Genomic DNA, 20,076 nt, shown 5'->3' on the forward strand with positions numbered 1-20,076 from the left:
CTCCACCACAGAAACATTTCCCTTATGATAACTATTAAGACCTGAATCACAATACATAGGCCATAATAGTACAAAGATGATTGATATTTGTGAAAAGAAATTTAAGCCAATTAACGGTGATCCCTCTTTACTAGCTTTAAAAAAAATTTTTGTTCTACTTGAATAGGTTCTAATTTTATACAGACTTTATTTGCTTAGTTAATTACTTTTGCTTCTAAAGTTATTTCTCTAAAGAAATTACTAGCAGTTTGGAAAGCATGCTGTTCAGAATTGTTTTGACATATGTGGGTAGAAAAAAATGATTCTGAAAATATCAAACAAATGCCTTTGGTTTGGAACATTCATCCTTAAACATCTGTTAATACAATTGGTATTGCAACAGAATGCAAACCAATTCCTCACTTTCGAACCCCACTAGGTCTGAAACATATAAGATTTATAATGAGTCATATGAACTTTGCTTTCAGTTCCGAAGCATGTTTTGCCTAGTCTTGCGAATAGCCCACTTCAAACAAATAAACCTCACTTCTCAAAATCGCATGCCAGATTTATGATTTCAAAAGCATGCTGTTTGTTTTATATTCTAATTCAGCAGTATAGTCTTGCATTCTGACCACCTCAGATGACAGTTTTTAAGAATCCTAAGTACTATCATTCCTTACACATTCCTAAAGAACCATTATCTCAGTTGAACTCTTTGGAAAAGAACTACAATATATTTACTGACTTCTAACTCTTATAAGTTGTGTTTTTGTCCTACTTAAGCTGCAGAGTAAATGTTCTCTTCTACTTTTTCTTTTTTTCACTTATGGTTTTAGAAAATATACTTTCTTTTTGCTGAAAAAAATATACAGAGCAAATTTACATCCAAGTTTTTTTGTTTTTGTTTTTGTTGTTGTTGTTTTTTAATCTTCTCTAGAGCTATACCAAAACCAGAAGCATGAGCTTTGGATTTGTCCATGACCCCAGCATGACATGACAGGTATGTTCAGGGCCGGGGGTGCTGTGAAATTGATAGGCAGGACTGGAATGACAGTATCTATCTTCCCTGTTGTAGTCACAGGGCAGCTGCCAGGAACACAGTATTTAAGTGTATTGAGTTAGCCTCTGATAGACCCTAAAGGGCTACCAGTTCTGAAAGTTTCTGGAAGCATTTTATTGTATGATTTCATTATGTTGCCAAAAGCAGAAAGTATGTACTATGATTTAAATAGTGATAATAGATGTCCTTGAGTTTCATTAAAAGACTATCATAACATATTAATAGAGCAGCAGTACACCCAAAAGGGCACTTATGTCAAATTCCCAGTTAATATACATATCTAGGTAATTTAATGTCATAAGGCCACCAGTGATAATTAAATAAAATATTTAATTATCTAACATACTATTTACAATCTCAACACTTAGATATAATTCATGTTTCTATTTTTTTCATGTTTCTATTTTTTAATTGTGAATTTAACAAGTTCTTTTAAAGTAACCTAATAAACACTAAAGTCATTCAAATAACAAGAAATAAATAAAAGTAATTCAAATCACATGAAATTCACTATCTATTATATTCAATATTATATACTTGTAATCTCTGAGACAATCTACATTGTTTTTAGTTTATTTAGGGCATGAACACATTGTTTTACAGTGACATATATATTAACAATTTAGAATGCATAGTTAGAATTTGTCACAGTACTTCTGTCTCATATTTTATTTGTTTATCTTTGCTCTTTTGAAACAAAAGTCCATGAAAGCAAATATGTGGTTATTTATTGTTGAGTTCAGTGTCATTTCCAAGCTTGGTAGAGTATCTGAAATATAACCAATGAATGTTCAATAAAAATCTTAATAAATGTAATATTCATTGTACTGCTATGCTATTAGACACTTAGGTAATTTATAAATAGGAACTTGGTTGTTTCTAAAGTGTTAGTTTTACAAATAATTGTTTTCATAGAATATATTGAATTATACAGAATATAAGTGTAATTTTTTTCAAATATGAACATTTTTCAGTAACATAAAACATATTTTCATATCTAACGAAGTATACCTTTATGCTCAGAAATTGTCAAACATTTCCTTAACTTCATTTATTTAATCTTTCTAATTTTACTGGCTTTTACAATACTTCCTAAAATTGTTCAAATTTTTATAAGTTTTTCTTAATTTCTGAACACAAAAACACATATTGTTTCATTTCATGTTATTAATATATGGAGTACATATGTGCATATATATGTATATGCTTAGGCAATTTGCTTCTCATATTTGATAGAATTATATTAAATATCTGCTTCAACTTGTTTCTTATTGTTCATAAGTTATCATACTCACTGTATTAACATGACTTTTTTCATTCAATTTACTTAGTAAATCTGTAGATATATAATTTTCTTTAAAACATACCAATATTTATATGTTATGTAGAAATTAAGGTATTAACAAAATAAAGGTATTTAATCAACTTTGCCTGCAGAAACAAATAAACTTGAATTGCAGTATTAAGTAATATTATTTGTAAATGTGATAAAGTTCATGTTCAGTGTTATAGAATATTATTTTGACTGCTTTTACTAAGACTGTTAAAAATTGACCCTGTTCCAGTCCTGTATTTATACTTTTACCTACCACATAGTCACTATGTAACTTTCTATTTTTCTCAAAAGCGTTAGATTGTAAAGATAGTTATTTATCTTTCAGAAGAATTTTACAAGAACATACAGCAACAATGGTATGTATGGAGAGCATATCATTTCCTAAAAGTTAATTATGAGAAATTTAAAATATATTGGGATTTTTATTTTTGCTGATTGACTAGGAATACAAGTATTTTTAAATTAGTTTTTGAATTTGTTTTTAAAACATATCTCTTTGTGATATGAGTAATTATTAAAGATAGTAATATAATAAAATCAATCTTTTAATCCAAATTTTAAAAATAGCTACCATTTAAAAGAAAACATAAAGATCAGCATATATATCCACCATTTGTGTACTCAGTTACTTTTTTTGTACAAATTTAGTTTCAAGTTTATATTAGTACAAAGTTGTAACAGTTCTATTATTTTGTTTATCTAAGTAATAAGTTCTCACTTATGTATTTAAATTTTATATAATCTCTTAAATTAGTATGATTTTCTAGTCTTTCTTGTTAAGTGCCCAGTAGCCAAATATATTATTTAGCTGTTTCACATCCCAATGTGGTGTATCATTTGAAATGATACAAATATTTTTCCATCAAATTGTCAAAAATCAAAGTGTATAAATGATTTTATACATTGCAACATCCGGTTAAAATTACTAATTGTCACTTACGCTTTTGGTCTCCTTGTTCATTTAAGAGGAGGAGGATAACATCAAGTTCCTTCATTCGTGTAAAACATGTAGGGAACACTTGTTTCGTATATTCCAAATGAGTGTGTTACCTGTTATATGTCATAGGGGAAAATAATATTTCAATGCCTTAAACCACTGATATAGGCAATCAGTCTAACTGATCATATATCATTAAAACACATAAAGAGTTGTCTTAATGTGATCTAAGGACATTTTCTGGACTCAGTGATGTCATCAGCAAAGAATTTAATTGCTACTTGGGCACCTGGATTATGAAATGTATTGTTCTATGCAACCCAGTACTAAAGGAAAGAACTATAAGCTTGACATGGCCTGTTATGGGCCCATAAAGTCTTGGGATTTGGGGAGATATATTTGGTTGCCATTTCATATCATGGTTAGGTGTACAGAGTGCTGGAGCTGAAGAGTGTAAGTGGAGTGGAGAAGATAAAGTTTGGCATAGAATAAAGTCTGATATATGGAAAAACAGAAGTATAGGGTTGTGGGGGAGGAGAACCAGAGAGCGATGATTAACTGCATTTAAGCAGGGCAAGATAGGCAAGAATTACAGGAACTCCAGAGACTGAGAATTTTTCTTGATGGGCTTGGGAGGTGCAGAGGAAGGAGGGAAATAGAGTTGTGATTTTGGTGCTTATGAAAAAGAACATCAACTCATTTAAGGTGGAGAACAAAGTGTGGAAAAGATCTGGATATTGTTGATGTGGAGATGTTGAAATAACTAATGCTGAAAATTTAAAACTTCTGATATTATTTTATATGAAATAAGAGATTCCTTTCTTATTTAAATTACTTTTAGTTCCATTTTCTGGGATGTGCAAACCCAAAGCAATTAACTGCAAGAAGTTTAGGTTTTACCTTTGTAAAGCAATAGGCACTTTCAGGAAAAACACCAAAGGGATTAAGTCTCTCAAATATATTTTATTCTTGCTTAATTATTCTTGAAAAGAGATAATGTTCCTTTATAGGAGAAAAAAACATGGATTATTTCAGCATATGTCTGTGCATTTATAGGCATACAAAATATCATCTACTCAAAAAGATAAAACTTAAAATATTGGGCAGCCAATAAAAAATTATCAGGCATGCAAAAAAGCAGTAATATATAAGCAATTAATAATGAAAAAATCCAACAAACAAAATTGACACACAGATGTAATAGATTATAGAATTAGAAAATAAGATATTAAAAGATGTATAATAACTGTAGCCATATGTCCAAGAAAGTGGAGGAGAGAATGAACATGTGGGATAGAGACGTGAAAGATATAAAACCAAACTGAACTTCTAGAGATAGAAACTGCAGTGACTGAAATGAAAAATACACTGGATGGGATTAACAGATTAAACACTGCCGAATGAAACGTTAGTGAATTTGGAGACAAAAGTAATAGTTACACAAAATAAAGCACACAGGGGAAAAAAATGAATAAAGCATTAATGAACTGGGAGATAAAGTCAGATGCCATTGGAATCCTGAAGGAAAAAAGAAAAGGGGAGGTGCATAGATAAAACATTGAAGAAATAGGACCTAATATTTTTTTTTCAAATTTGATGAACATTGTGAATGTATATGCCCAAGAAGGTAAACAAGCCCAGGCACAAGAAGCATAAAGAAAACCACACCAAAGCACATCATACTAAGATTATTCAACAACAGTAAAAAGTAGAAAATTGTAAATGCATCCAGAGAAAAAGACATGTTACACACAGGAAAAGAATGAGAACACATCACTCAGTAGAAACAATACAAGCAAAAACACAGTGAAAAATAATTTTGAAGTAGTAAGGGAAAAAAAATCTTTCTGCCTAGAATTCTTTATTCAGAAAAAAATAGATTTCAAAAATGAAAGTGAAATAAAGATATTTTTCAGACACACAGAGTTAAAAGAATATATCACCCCAGCAAAACTGCACTACAGTGAATGTTAAAAGAAGTTCTTAAAGTAGAAGGAACATGGTACCAGATAGAAATCTGGTTTGAAACCAAAGAATGATGAACACCAAAAACAACCTCATGGATAAGTGCAAAGATTTTTTAAATTATCATTTAAACCTCTTTAAATGATAATTTACTATCTAAAACAGGAACAATGAAACTGTACCATGGGGGAATGTGTAGAGATAAAATGTGTGACAGCAATAACACACAGGTCAGAAAGGAAGAAGTCTACAATATACTGTTAATAATGCTCTTTCTTCGAATGTATTATTTCTTAATAAATAGAACTTGAAATGATATTTATTGGTTAATGGTGATAAATGAAAAATGTACACTATAAACCTTAAACTAAACCTTAAATACCAAAATGATTTATAATCTGATATTATATTAGTTTTTGTTTGCTGCATAACAAATTACCCCAAATCTAGTATCTTTAAATAATATGTACCTATTATCTAACTCTATAATCAAACTTCCTTGGGTTAGGAGTCAGGCATGTTTTTCCTGGGTCCTCTATACAGAGTTCCACAAAGCTGTATTCAAGGTGTAATCCAGGACTAGATTCTCATCTGAGGCCCAAGGTCCTCTTTGAAGATCATGTGGTGGTTATAAGAATAAATTTCCTTGCAACTGTTAAACTCATGGCAAGTTCTTTTTCAAAGCTAGCAGAACTTTTCTCTGTCCTCTAGACCATCTTTTAAAAAGAGTACATTTGCTCAGGAGGAGTTCCCTTTGATTAACTCAGTCAGCTGTTTAGCAGAACTTTAACTACAAAGGTAGAGTTCTTTCACATGTTCTTTATAATGTATTATAATCATAGGAGTAACATAGTCACAAGTCTGGTGTACACTAAAGGGGTGGAAGAAGAAGGAGTGTCATATAAGAGCATAGTTCATTGGGTGTCATCTAAGATTTGTGCCTACCACAGACAATAAGCTAATGAAAGAAAGAAAGTGGAAACATAAAAATACTCAATTAATATAAAGGAAGGAGAAAAGGTGATAAGGAAAAAGGGACAAATAAAAAACACCTAGACAGTAAACCCAATCATACTTGTACTCACGTAAGTGTAAATAAGCAGCGATTATCAGAGTGTTTATAAAAATAAGGCCCAATTATATGCTGCTTACCATAAAAACACTTTAAATATAAATATAGAAATAGAATAGGGATAAAAGCAATGAAAAATATACCATGCTGATTCTAATGACAAGTAGGAGTGGCTGTATTAATATCGGGCAAATTAATTTTCATAGTAAAAAATGCCATCATGGAATGATTTTTAATGACAAACTTGCCAGTTCTTCAGTATAACAGAAGAATACTAAATTTTTTTCTGTGTCATAGCACATTTACAATATACTAATAAATATAGCAATATCGGATAAACCTGTAAAGAGAAATAAACTAATTATACCTGAGCCAGGGATTTCAACTATCTCTCATACTGAGGTTATAGAAAACTTGAATAAAACAAATACTTTGATTTAACTGATATTTATAGAACAGTACACTCAATAGCAACAGAATATATATTCTATGGAAAGCATATAGAACATTTTCCAAGGTAGAACAATGTTCTGGAATATAAAGCAATTTAGGAGAATTCAAGTCATTCATACATAATGTAACCTGAGTGCAATGAAGTTAAATTGGAAATTAGTAATGCAGAAATATCTGAAAAATGCCAAAATATTTGAGAAGTAGAAACACTCCAAATAACTCATGTATTAAAAGAAATCAAAAGAAAAATTAGAAATAGGTAAAATTGAAACCATATAGAAACAAAATAGTTTGAAACTGTGGAATTTAGCTAAAGCAGTACTTAAGATTTAAGCATATAACATTAAGGACATGTAATAGAAAAAAAGAAAGATTTCAAATAAATGACTTGAACTTCACTGCCCACTTTAAGAAACTAAGGGACAGGTTTTCTAGTTCAGCATGTAGTTGCTTCTTACAAGTAAATTCTTCTTACAAGTAAAATGTTCAACAAATTGAAAAGTGAACAAATCTTAGATTCTTAAGAGAAATGAAATCACAGGGAAGCCCCTGTTCCCCTATACTGGAGAAACAGACAAGTGAATACCTAGCATCACAACATTCTGGAGCAATAGCATCTGCAGGAACTAGTGACCTGTGGGAAACCTGAACTGTAATCAACAATTGCTGGGGCTCTGTGTGGGCATTTCTGAGAGTTAAAAGATTCCTGGGGGACCCAATCATAGAGGGGCCTCATGCTTTGTAACTTTTACCTCCAAGAGCTCAACCAGTTTGCCACAATAAATACTGGTATACCTCAGAGATACTGCTCTGCAGTTCAGCTGAAGACCACTGAAATGAAGTAAATACCATATAAAAACAAAGTCAAGTGAGTTTTCTGGTTTCCTACTTCATATAAAATGTGTGTTTACACTGTGCTATATTAAGTATTCAATAGCTTTGTAACTAAAAAAATACATACTTTAAAAATATTTTGTTAAAAATGCTGTCTGAGCTTTCAGCAAATTGTAATCACTGATTGCAAATAACCATAACAAATATAATAATAAAGAAAAAGCTTTATATTTGTGTGAATTATGAAATTGTGACACAGAGACACAAAATAAGATGATGTTGTTGGACAAATGGCACTGATAGGTTGTCTTGACACTGGGTTACTACTAATCTTCAATTTGGAAAAAAATGCAGTATCTGTGAAGTACAATACAGTGAAGCATAATAATATAAGATATGCCTATGTTGGAAAAAAATAACGTCCTGTGTACATCATAGGAAGGGAAGGGAGTCCTTTTAAAATAAGCCAAAGCACTCTGCTCTTCTTAATAAGAATTTTCCTCAGGAGAAACTAGTTAACCAGATACTAATCTCCTAGAGTTTCATCAAAGCCTAATTCATCTGAAAGAAGGGAAACATCCAACTCCAATCCACTCTAGCAATTCAGTATCATCTAAGGTGGAAAGGGGGGTGAAGAGTCTTAGAAACACCTATAAAACTGATAGTCCAGAGGCATAGACTAACTAAAAGACTGAAACCTAATTATAGAATTATAACATAACTAACCTTCCCATCCAAACTTTTCATTACATTACTAAAGGCCAGTTTTTACTAGTTTCTTTTAACCAGTACATCATGTCTTGCTATCAATTAAAAAAAATTACTAATAGACAAAAGAATAAAAATAAAATAGTTTAAAGAGACTGAGCAAGAATCAAAACTAGACATGGCAGGGGTGTTGGAATTATCAGACAGAGAGTTTAAAACAACTATGATTGACATGGTGAGAGCTCTAATAGATAAAGTAGATGACGAAAAAAAAATTGCCAACCCAGGGGCGCCTGGGTGGCTCAGTGGGTTAAAGCCTCTGCCTTCGGCTCAGGTCATGATCCCAGCGTCCTGGCATCGAGCCCCACATCGGGCTCTCTGCTCTGTGGGGATCCTGCTTCCTCCTCTCTCTCTGCCTGCCTCTCTGCCTACTTGTGATCTCTGTCTGTCAAATAAATAAATAAAATCTTAAAAAAAAATTGCCAACCCAGAATTGTGTACTCTGAAATTATGCTTCAAAAATGAAGAGATGGGAAGATTTTCAGATAAAAATTGAAGGAGTTTGTTGCCAATAGACCTGCCTTGCAAGAAATGTTAAAGGAAGTTATTTAGAGAGAAGGAAATTAATATGGGTCAGATTTGAATTGACATGAAAGAAGAGCACTGACAAAGGAATAAGTGGAAATAAAATAAAAATTAATTGACCTAATAAGTAATTTGTTCAAAGTAACAATAGCAACAGTAAAATCAATTACGTATACTTATATATTTATGTGTTTGAACAATTATATATAAGTGAAATGAATACTAGAAACAAAGAGGTAGGAGAGAAGAATTAGAGGTATTTGGTTATTGTAGGGTATACACACTATCCATGAAGTAGTATAGCGTTATGTGAAAGACGGCTTGGGTTCATCATAAGTGCATATAGCAAACTAGAGCAACCACTAAAAAAGTTAAAAAAAATAATAACTGATATGCTAAGAGGGAAGAGAAAGTAGAATCATATAAAATGCTCGGTTAAGACCACAAAAGGCAGAAAAATGGTGTGAGAAAAAAATAGGAACAAAGGACATGAGCAGCAAAGAGAAGACAATAAATAGATACTACTCCAAATATACAATATCACTTTGAACATCATTGATCTAAATGCACCAAGTCACCGAGTAAAAGGCAGGGACTGTCAGAGTGAATAAAAAAACAACATGAAAGTCTATTTTGTCTATAAGAAACCCACTTTAAGTATTAAAACACAGATAAGTTTAAAGCAAATGAATGGAGAAAGGTGTATCATGCTAACACAAATCAAAAGAGCAACTATATGCTTTTTTTTTCTTTTTTTACGATTTTATTTTTAATTAATCTCTTTGTTCAGTGTGGAGCTTGAACTTAAAAACCTGAGATCAGGGGCGCCTGGGTGGCTCAGTGGGTTAAAGCCTCTGCCTTCGGCTCAGGTCATGATCTCAGGGTCCTGGGATCGAGCCCCACATCGGGCTCTCTACTCAGCAGGGAGCCTGCTTCCTCCCTCTCTCTCTGCCTGCCTCTCTGCCTACTTGTGATCTCTGTCTGTCAAATAAATAAATAAAATCTTTAAAAAAAAAAACAAAAAACCTGAGATCAAGAGTCATAAGCTCTAGCAACTAAGCCAGCCAGGCACCCCAACTATATGAATTTTAAACAGAGCAAATTTCAAAGCAGAGAAAATTATCAGGGAAAGGGGTATTATTTAATAAGAAAAGAGTGAATTCTTAAGTTCACAAGAACATACACCAAGATATACCACATTCTGGCAGATACAATGTCTGCTCTCAATCACAATGTAATTAAACCAGCAATCAATAACGGCTCGAAAAATCCTCAATACACGGTGATTACATGACAAATTTCTAAAAAACAAAAGGGTTAAAGAAGAACTCTGAAAAGAGACCGAAAACTACATTGAAAATGAAAGCACAGCTTTCCAAAATGTGTGGAATGCAGCAAAAGCAGTGCTTAGAGGGAAATTTAAAGCATCGTACATGGATATTCAAGAAGAACGATAAAAAACTAATTATCAAAGATTTTACCTTAAGAAGCTAGGAAAAGAAGAACGATTGAATTCAAAGAAGAAAAGAAATACTAAGAATTGGGTTTTTTTTTAAAGGTTTGTTGATTCATCAGAGAGAGAGTGTGCACATGCAGGATGAGCAGCAGGCAGAGGGAGAAGCAGCTCACTGCTTAGCAAGGAGCCCGATGCAGGTCTCTATGCCAGGACCCTGGGATCATGACCTGAGCCAAAGGCAGATGCTTAACTGACTGATCCATCCAGGTGTCCCAGAAATAATAAGAATTAGAGCAGAAATCAGTAAAATAGAAAACCAAAAATCAATAGAGAAAATCAACAAAAGTTGGCTGTTAAAAAAAAAAAATTAATATCTATTTAGACTAAGGAAAAAAGAACACAAATAACTAGTAACAGAAATAAAAGAGAGGACATCACTGTTAATCCCAAGGATGTGAAATGCATAATAAAGGTATACAATGAACTACTCTGTTCCCACTATTTGATAACCTAGATGAAATGGACTAATTCCCTGAAATACATATTCTACCAAACTCAGACAAGAAGAAATAGATGATCTAAATAGCTTGTATCTATTAAATAAATTGAGTTAATGACTAATGCCCTTCTAGATCAGAAAGCACCAGGCCCAGAGGCAGTCATTGGTGAATTCTATCAAATATTTAAGGAAGAATTTATACCTGTTCTCTGCAATCTTTTTTCAAAGGTTATAACCAGAAGGAATACCCCCTAACTCAATATATGAGACCAGCATTAGCTTCATAGAAAAATCAGACAAAACACTATAAGAAAAACTATAGACCAATATCTCATGAAAAAAGATAAAAAAATCCTGAACCAAGCATTATCAAATTGAATCCAAATTGAATTTATGAAAAAATTATACACCACGATTAAGGAGGATTTATTCCAGGTATGCAAAGCTGATTCAACATTTGGGAAAATTAATGGATGTGATCTGTCACATCAGTGGACTAGGTAAAAAAGAAAAATCTTATGATCATATCAGTAAATGCAGAAAAAGCATTTTATAAAATCTAATACCCATTTATCTTAAAAAAATCTAGGTCAGCTAGAAATAGAGTGGAACTTCCCCAATTTGATAAAGACTATCTACCAAAACCTATAGCTAACATACATTTCTCACCAAGAGCAGGCATAAGGAAAGAATTTCCTTTCTCAACACTTTACTCAGAATACTTTCTAATACAATAAAGCAAGGCTAGGAGATAAAAGTAGACAGGTTGGGAAGGAAGTGATAAACCTGCTTTGTTCACAGATGGCATGACTGTCTATCTCAAAAATCTAAAATAATGAATGTTAAAAAACTTCCTGGAACTAATAAGCAATTGCAGCAATGTCTCAGGATATAGGGTTGATATACAAAATAATAATAATAATAATAATAATAAAGAAGCCTCGCTTTTTAATATATATTAGCAATGTACAAGTATAATTAGAAATAAAAACACAATACCATGTATATCAGCACTCCCCAAAATGAAATACTATATAAATCTAACAAAATATATACCTGATGTATCTGAGAAGACTTACAAAGATCAATCAAAAAACATCAAGGAAGAACTAAGTAAATGGAGAGATAGTCCATGCTCATTGATGGGAAGAACCAATATTTTCAAGATGCCAATCCTTTCCAAATCAATGTATAGAGTCAATCCAGTCTCAATTAGAATCCCAGCAAATTGCTTTGTAAATATTGAGAAACTGATTCTAAAGTGTATGGGGAGAGTCAAAGACAGAATAGCCAATATAATGTTGAGGGAGAAGAACAAAGTTGGATGACTGACACTATCCAACTTCAGAATTTACTATAAAGCTACACTAATAAAGATGATCTGGTGTTGGTGAAAGAATAGGCAGATCGATTGAACAGGACGGAGAGCTCATAAATAAAACTCCCATGAAGAGAGTCTACTGATCTTTGAAAAAGTTGCAAAGGCAATATAATGAAGCAGATAGTCTTTTCAAACCTGGTGATGGAAAAACTGAACATAAATATGTTTAAAAACAACAACAACAACAAATCTAGACACAGACCTCACACACTTAACAGAAATTAACTCAAAATGGATTGTGGACCTGGGGTGCCTGGCTGGCATGGTCATTGGAGCATGCAACTCTTGATCAAGGAGTTGTGGGGTTGAGTCCCAGGTTGGGAATAGAGATTACTTAAAAATAAAATCTTAAAAAAACAAAAACAAAAACGGATCATAGATCTAAATGTAGAACACAAAACTATAAAAACTCATGGAAGTTAGAAAACTTAGGTAACATTGGGTTAGATAATGAATTTTTAGATCGGACACTGAAGTCACAAACTATGAAACAAAGAATGGATAAGCTAGACTTCATTAAAATTAAAACTTCTGCAAAAGATAATATCAAGAGAATAAAGGCAACCTGTAGATTGAAAGAAGATAATTGCAAAAGATCTATCTGATATAGAATTGTTAGTAAAAATACACAAAGAAGTCGTAAAATTCAACAATGGGGAAACAAACAGCCCGATTAAAAAATGGACCAAAGCCCCTAGGAGAAACCTCACCAAAGAAGATACACAGATGACAGGTAAACATGTGAAAAGATGTTCCGTATCATATGTCTTCAGGGAAATACAAATTCAAACAACAAAGAGATATACCTCCACTACATACCTCTTAGAATGGTGAAAATAGAAAACTGACAACATTAAATGCTGCCAACAGTATTGAACGACAGGGTTCTCATTCATTGCTAGTGGGAATGCAGAGTGGTATAGCTAATTTTGAAGATAATTTGGTGGTCTCTTACAAAATGAAACATACTCATACCATGTAACCCAACAATTTTACTTCTTTGTATTTACCCAGGGGAGTTGAAACTTAAGTCCACACAGAAAGCTGCACACAAATGTTTATAGCATCTTTATTCATAATTGCAAAAACTTGGAAGCAACTAAAATGTTCTGCAGTAGGTGAATGGATTATTAAACTGTGGTTCATCAAAACAATAGAATATTATTCAGCAAAAAAGAAGAATTATCAAGCCATGCAAAGACATGGACACAACTTAACATATTACTTAGTGGAGGAAGACAATATTGAAAAGGCTACATAGTCTGTGATTTAAACTGTTTGACATTCTGGAAAAGGTAAAATATGCAGACTCTTTAAAAAAAAAGTCAGTGGTTACCAAGTGTTGGGGGAAATAAAGGGTTGGATAGCAAAAATAAAACAGGATTTTTAGGGTAGTGAAACTATTCCTTATGATACCATATAGTGGATACATGTTATACATTTGTCCAAATTGATAGGATTTACAACACGAAGAGTAAACTCTTATGTAAACTATGGACTTTGATTGATTATGATGTGTCAATTGTGAATTCACCAGTTGCAGCAGATGTACCAGTCTGGCTGGGTATGTTGATACTTGAGGAGGCTATGAATGTTTATATGGGAAATCTCTGCATTTTTCTCTGAGTTTTGCTCTAAACCGAAAGCTGCTTTAAAAATACTTTTTTTTTTTTACACTCCTGGGTATTTACCCCAAAGATACAGATGTCGTGAAAAGAAGGGCCATCTGTACCCCAATGTTTATAGCAGCAATGGCCACAGTCGCCAAACTACGGAAAGATCCAAGATGCCCTTCAACGGATGAATGGATAAGGAAGATGTGGTCCATATACACTATGGAGTATTATGCCTCCATCAGAGAGGATGAATACCCAACTTTTGAAGCAACATGGACGGGACTGGAAGAGATTATGCTGAGTGAAATAAGTCAAGCAGAGAGAGTCAATTATCATATGGTTTCACTTATTTGTGGAGCATAACAAATAGCATGGAGGACAAGGGGCATTAGAGAGGAGTAGGGAATTTGGGTAAATTGGAAGGGGAGGTGAACCATGAGAGACTATGGACTCTGAAAAACAATCTGAGGGGTTTGAAGTGGCGGGGGGATGGGAGGTTGGGGTACCAGGTGGTGGGTATTATAGAGGGCACGGCTTGCATGGAGCACTGGGTGTGGTGAAAAAATAATGAATACTGTTTTTCTGAAAATAAATAAATTGAAAAAAAAAATCTTCAAGAAAAAAATACTTTTTTTTTAAAGCTAAATAAATAAATGGAACCGAAATTAGAAAAAATAATTAAGTAGAAAGTAGAAAAAATATTAAAGCAGAAATCTGTGAAAAGAGAAAATAAAGAAAATTAGTGAACAGAATAATAGTATCTTTAAGACTATTATGAACATTTAGACATACTTATCAGGAAAAAGAGAGAATACAACTAACCAATATCAGAAATGAAACAGGTGGTACTCAGTATCAAAGTAGGAAAAATGCATACAGCAAAACATAAAAAAGAAAAAGAAACATAATGTGCATAGTTCCAAATTATAGAAATTATTTTAATGTAAACCATGCATACAGCAAGTAGCTATGTAGAACCGTCATAACAATCAGTAAGGAATTAGATGGTTTCAAAAAAACACTGAAAACAAATGCCCTTTTTAAAAGTTTTTATTTAAATTACAGCTAGTTAACATAGAATATAATATTAGTTTTCAGTACAAAATATAGTGATTCAACACTTCATACAACACCTGGTGCTCATCACGAGTGTCCTATGATATTTTTAGAACACATCACCCAACAACAACAAAATGTACATTTTTAAGGCAAACGTGGAATTTTCAACAAATGTAACCAGGTAGGCCATAAAAGTGGTCTCATTAAATTTCAAAAAAATTCTGTATTACAGTACATACTTACTAAATAAAAGAAAATTAGTAATTATTAACAAAGAGTAAGTATTCATGTACTTGAAAATTAAGCAATGCATATCTAAATATTCCTTAGGTTAAAATAGATATCACAAGGGACATTATCTTTTCAACTGAATAATAATGACAAAATAAAATATTACATTTTGTGAGAGGTAGTGAAAATAATGTTAAGGAGAATTTTTTGTGTGTTTCTATTTAAAAAATTAAATATTCTTCATTTCTGACTTAAAAAGCAGAAGAGAGTAAAAAAGTCAAGTAGAATGAATAAAATTATAAATGAATATGCTTTGTGGGTGTGTTTTAATAACCTCCAAGTAGAAACAATCCAAATGTCCATCAACTAAAGAATGGGAAGATAAAGTTTTCTAGATTTATATGGTGGAATCCTATCTTATTCAGCATTTTAAAAGAAACCAACCAAAATATGCAAAAGCAATGAGGAATGTCAAAAACTCTTAAGTTTTCTAAGAGAAATCAGGCACATATTAGTATTACAATATGTGATTTCATTTATATTAAGTTTTAAAACAAATCTTAAAGCTGATTTCTGGTGATGGAAATTGTAACATTGATTTCCTAGGGGGACTGGGCACTAAATGAAGTGAACATGATGGAGTTCTCTGGAATGATGGAAATGTTTTTCATCTTAATTAGGTTGCTGCTGATGTATTCATTAAACCTCACTGAATTACAGAAATAAAATATCTATATGCCACTGACTTTATATTTTACTTGTGTAAACATACATAGGTTACTTTCATTAATGAAATAAATGAGTGGGGGTGATTTACCTCTAGAGATGTTTGTATGTTTGGCATGGCAACATGAGTATTGCCATTCTTTCAAACTGTTTTATAAAAAAACATGGTGGCAGCAAAATAGAACAAATTTTAACTCAGGACGCAACTGTTTAAGTAGCTATATGGATAAGAATAGATCTTTTCTTTCTTAAAAATATGTCTGTAAAGACTAGAAAATATATATAAAATACTTGAAACTTACAAATACAAGACATTAGAGTTATAGACAATGGTATTTCAAGTGAACTGCTTTACGGTGTAGCAAGTGTAACTTCTCATGAGTCTTGTGTTTTAAAGTGTATTTCTAGAAATTTTCTGGTACTTAAAGTGGTACTGAAGTTTATTTGGGCTAATGTACCAGCAGAGATGACACCACCAGATCTATTTATTGACTGAGGCTCTCCCTTTGTGCTGCTATCAGTCAGTGCTGTTGCATCCTTTTATTTGCTTGGTCTGAATAATTTCCTTATATATTCATAGGTTAACTGAAAACAGCAAGAAGAAACAAAAATACCTCCAGAATAAATTCCACCTATTTTTTAAGTTCTTTATCAAACACATTTATTATTTACAAATCCAGGTTTCTTTGCATATGGAGTATATAAATTTATTGTGTGTTTGTGCTATTGGCATAGTTAGCACTTATATGTTACGCATATATATATGATGTGTATGTGGATAATTAGCATAAATAACAACTAAAATATCTCCTTAAACAATAAGTGTAAAACACATAATCTTTTTAAAGGAAAAACATGAAAGAATGGTATTTTGTCATGCTTCTAGAACAGGAGATTTGTAAAGAATGGACTTCGGAACTTAATGTTAGGAGATCAGACTCTGTTGGCAAGGCTGTCATTTTCTCATTATGAATCTATTTGGTACTGTTTCTATATACAAATCATAATTAAAAGGTCATACTTTTTACATGTAAAGTAACAATACAAAGGAAGTAATAGAATGTTTAGGAAAATCAGTTAAGGGACGCCTGGGTGGCTCAGTGGGTTAAGCCTCTGCCTTCAGCTCAGGTCATGATCTCAGGGTTCTGGGATTGAGTCTGGCATCAGGTGCTCTGCTCAGCAGGGAGTCTGCTTCTCCCCTCTCTCTGGCTGCCTCTCTGCCTACTTGTGATCTCTGTCTGTCAAATAAATAAATAAAATCTTAAAAAAAAAAAAAAAGGAAAATCAGTTAGTTAATTCATCTTAAATTTTACCTAGAGAAGGTATTTATTACCAAGAATTTGTATTTACCAGTATGTTTTACATTAAAGATATATAATAGGGATAAATCAGTGCCATGGTACACAATATCAAAGTTGTTTCAAATTTTCTTTTAAACTTTATGGTATTGCAGATGGAAACATGGGGGATGCTGAAAATTGCTGCTTGTGATTCTTCAGCTTTAAAACGGGAATAAATTGATGTGTTTATAAAATACTTTTAAGCCTTCCAGAAATCTTCGGATAAAATGTGATATACCAAGTAGGGAATTTGTTTTTCATATTTCTCTTAAAATAAGTATTTTAGTAATGATCCTACTATTTTCCGTAGGTTTCTACAAAATAAAGGAAATATTTGATAATTGCCTAGTAATTTCAATACATTTGTTTTGGAGCTAAATTACCCAATTTGACAGGTTACCAATACACTTTACTGCATACTTGCTGCTTCCAGTTCACTCTGTGTTATGTAAATACAGTGCAATTATATAAAGTACAAAATGTGCTGCTGCTACTGACTAGCCATAATTCACTTTTTGTAAGTAATTTAAATGTAACTAGAATGTGGGTTATAGGGTACCTGAAAAGTATCTTTTATCATCTATAATTTTGTTAACATCCTGTATTTTTTCTGTATCACCTACTATAGTTGTTCCTTAAATATTTGGGGGGTATTATTTATGTAAGGCCTATATACCTTTTAAAATATTAAACTCCCTAAATATAAGGAATATATGCACCTTGTTAAGGAATATATGTACCTAGTGTATTTCCAATATCTGACAGAGTCCCAGCACTGAATAAGCATCAACACAGAGTACTGAATGGTGGTTGTTAACTTAATTAGCTGAGTTCTAGTTATGGAACTCAGTCCTATTAGAATGGGAGAGATGGGCTAGCTTGGCTCTCTGATTTTTTGCACTGTTGTCATCACAGAAAGGGCATGGAGGCAGTTAAAAGATGGTGCTGTAGGAAAATCCTAAACCCACTTCCTCCCACAGATACACCAAATCTGTAGGTATATACAGAACAGTTACCTGTAAAACAGACCTCAAAACCAGCTGAACAGCCTTTCCACAACAAAAGATAGGAGTCACATCTCAATGGTTAGAAGAGGCAGAGGCACAGTCTCCCCAAAACCCTCATCCAAGCTGCAGCGACACACAATTGGGAGGGATCTTACAAATATGGAGGAGCTAAGGATTTGTGCCCCATATCAGGCACCCCAGCCCTAGGACCTGACCCGGAGACACAAGCCCCCAAAATGTCTGGCTTTCAAAACTGATGAAGCTTACTCACAGGGCTGTAGAGAACTGAGTTTCTGCTCTTTTTTTTTTTTTTTTTTTGTATATATATATTTTTTCCAATTTATTTATTTTCAGAAAAACAGTATTCATTATTTTTTTCACCACACCCAGTGCTCCATGCAAGCCGTGCCCTCTATAATACCCACCACCTCGTACCCCAACCTCCCACCCCCCCGCCACTTCAAACCCCTCAGATTGTTTTTCAGAGTCCATAGTCTCTCATGGTGAGTTTCTGCTCTTAAAGGGTTTTCATTCAGACTCACCCTGGGACCTTGCACAAAATCAGTGGTCTGAAAAGTGCCTACACTTTTCTGAGGAGATTTGTTTACTAATTTTTTTTTTAAAGATTTTACCCATTTATTTGACAGAGATCACAAGTAGGCAGAGAAGCAGGTGGGGGCTGGGGGAGGCAGGCTTCCCGCTGAGCAGAGAGCCCGATGTGGGGCTTGATCCCAGGACCCTGAGCCAAAGTCAGAGGCTTTACCCCCACTGAGCCACCCAGGCGCCCCTTGTTTACTAATCGTAAAGCATCTTGCAGAGGACAGGGGACTGTTGGGACTCTCCTGGACAGAGAGGTTCTAGCAGGTGCCATTTTTGCACTCATCCTCTTCCTTGCTAGTGCCAGCCAGTGCATGCAGCCACAGGATTCCCCCACTGCCTTACTAAAGCTGTTCTCTTTTTGCTTTGCTAAAGCTGGTGGGGACATGTGGTCTACACAGGAGATGTCCCTTTGCACCTGACTCTTATTGCAAGGGGCAATACTTGCATTTCTGGGCCCTAAGGAACTGAAACATCCAAGGATAGTCCTTGTCAGCATACCACCGCCAGGCACTGAATATTCAGATAGCAGACTGAAATGTATCCCACTCTTCCTGTGAAAAAGGCCTGAGGGGTTGCTTCAAGTTTGCTACACATCTAGAGGCTTCTAAAGTTCTCTCAGGAAATGTAGGCTGGGGGGCGTGGGGGTGGGGTGCCAACTTTGGGCTCCCCTTTGGGCTCACTAAAGCTCATCAGCAATGCCCAGGAAGGAGGTTACACACTCATGTAGAGCCCCAGTCACATAGAGGACACCTGCAGATTGTCTGGTCTAGAGGCGAGTAATTTTTATGATTTACAGTTCTACAGGGATATATATATATGTTTGCAGACTTTGAAAGCTGCTGCCTAAGGGTCTGACTTCCAGTTAGCCTGAAACTAGGTGCTGTCTAAGATACCTCCCTGACACCGACAGGTCTTGGCATACCCTTACCAACTGGAACCTGTCAAGATTTAATAAATTGACCTGATTAAGCAATCACAAAGGTTTGAGACAGAGTGGTTGATTTGTGGATGTTGAACCATCCTTTCTCATGGACTGGAAGAATTAATATTGTTAAGAATGTCCATAGTACCCAAAGCAATACAGAATCAATGCAATCCCTCTCAAACTTCACGGAAATAGAAAAAATAATCTTAAAATTTGTATGGAACCACAAAAAATGGTTACCAAAAGAATCATGTGAAAGAAAAAACTGGAGGAATTATCTCCCTGATTTCAAAGTATATTACAA

General features: G+C 33.5%; 1 long non-coding RNA gene across 1 annotated transcript; it reads left to right on the plus strand.

The window, feature by feature from the left end:
- The first annotated feature begins 922 nt into the window (after positions 1–922).
- Positions 923–13,986, plus strand: LOC122901052. Its single transcript, XR_006383352.1, has 3 exons — positions 923–982; positions 2,704–2,734; positions 13,967–13,986. It is a non-coding gene; the product is annotated as an uncharacterized LOC122901052 (long non-coding RNA).
- Positions 13,987–20,076: the final 6,090 nt, after the last annotated feature.

Source organism: Neovison vison, chromosome 1 (assembly GCF_020171115.1).
Source record: "Neovison vison isolate M4711 chromosome 1, ASM_NN_V1, whole genome shotgun sequence".
NCBI lineage: Eukaryota > Metazoa > Chordata > Mammalia > Carnivora > Mustelidae > Neogale > Neogale vison.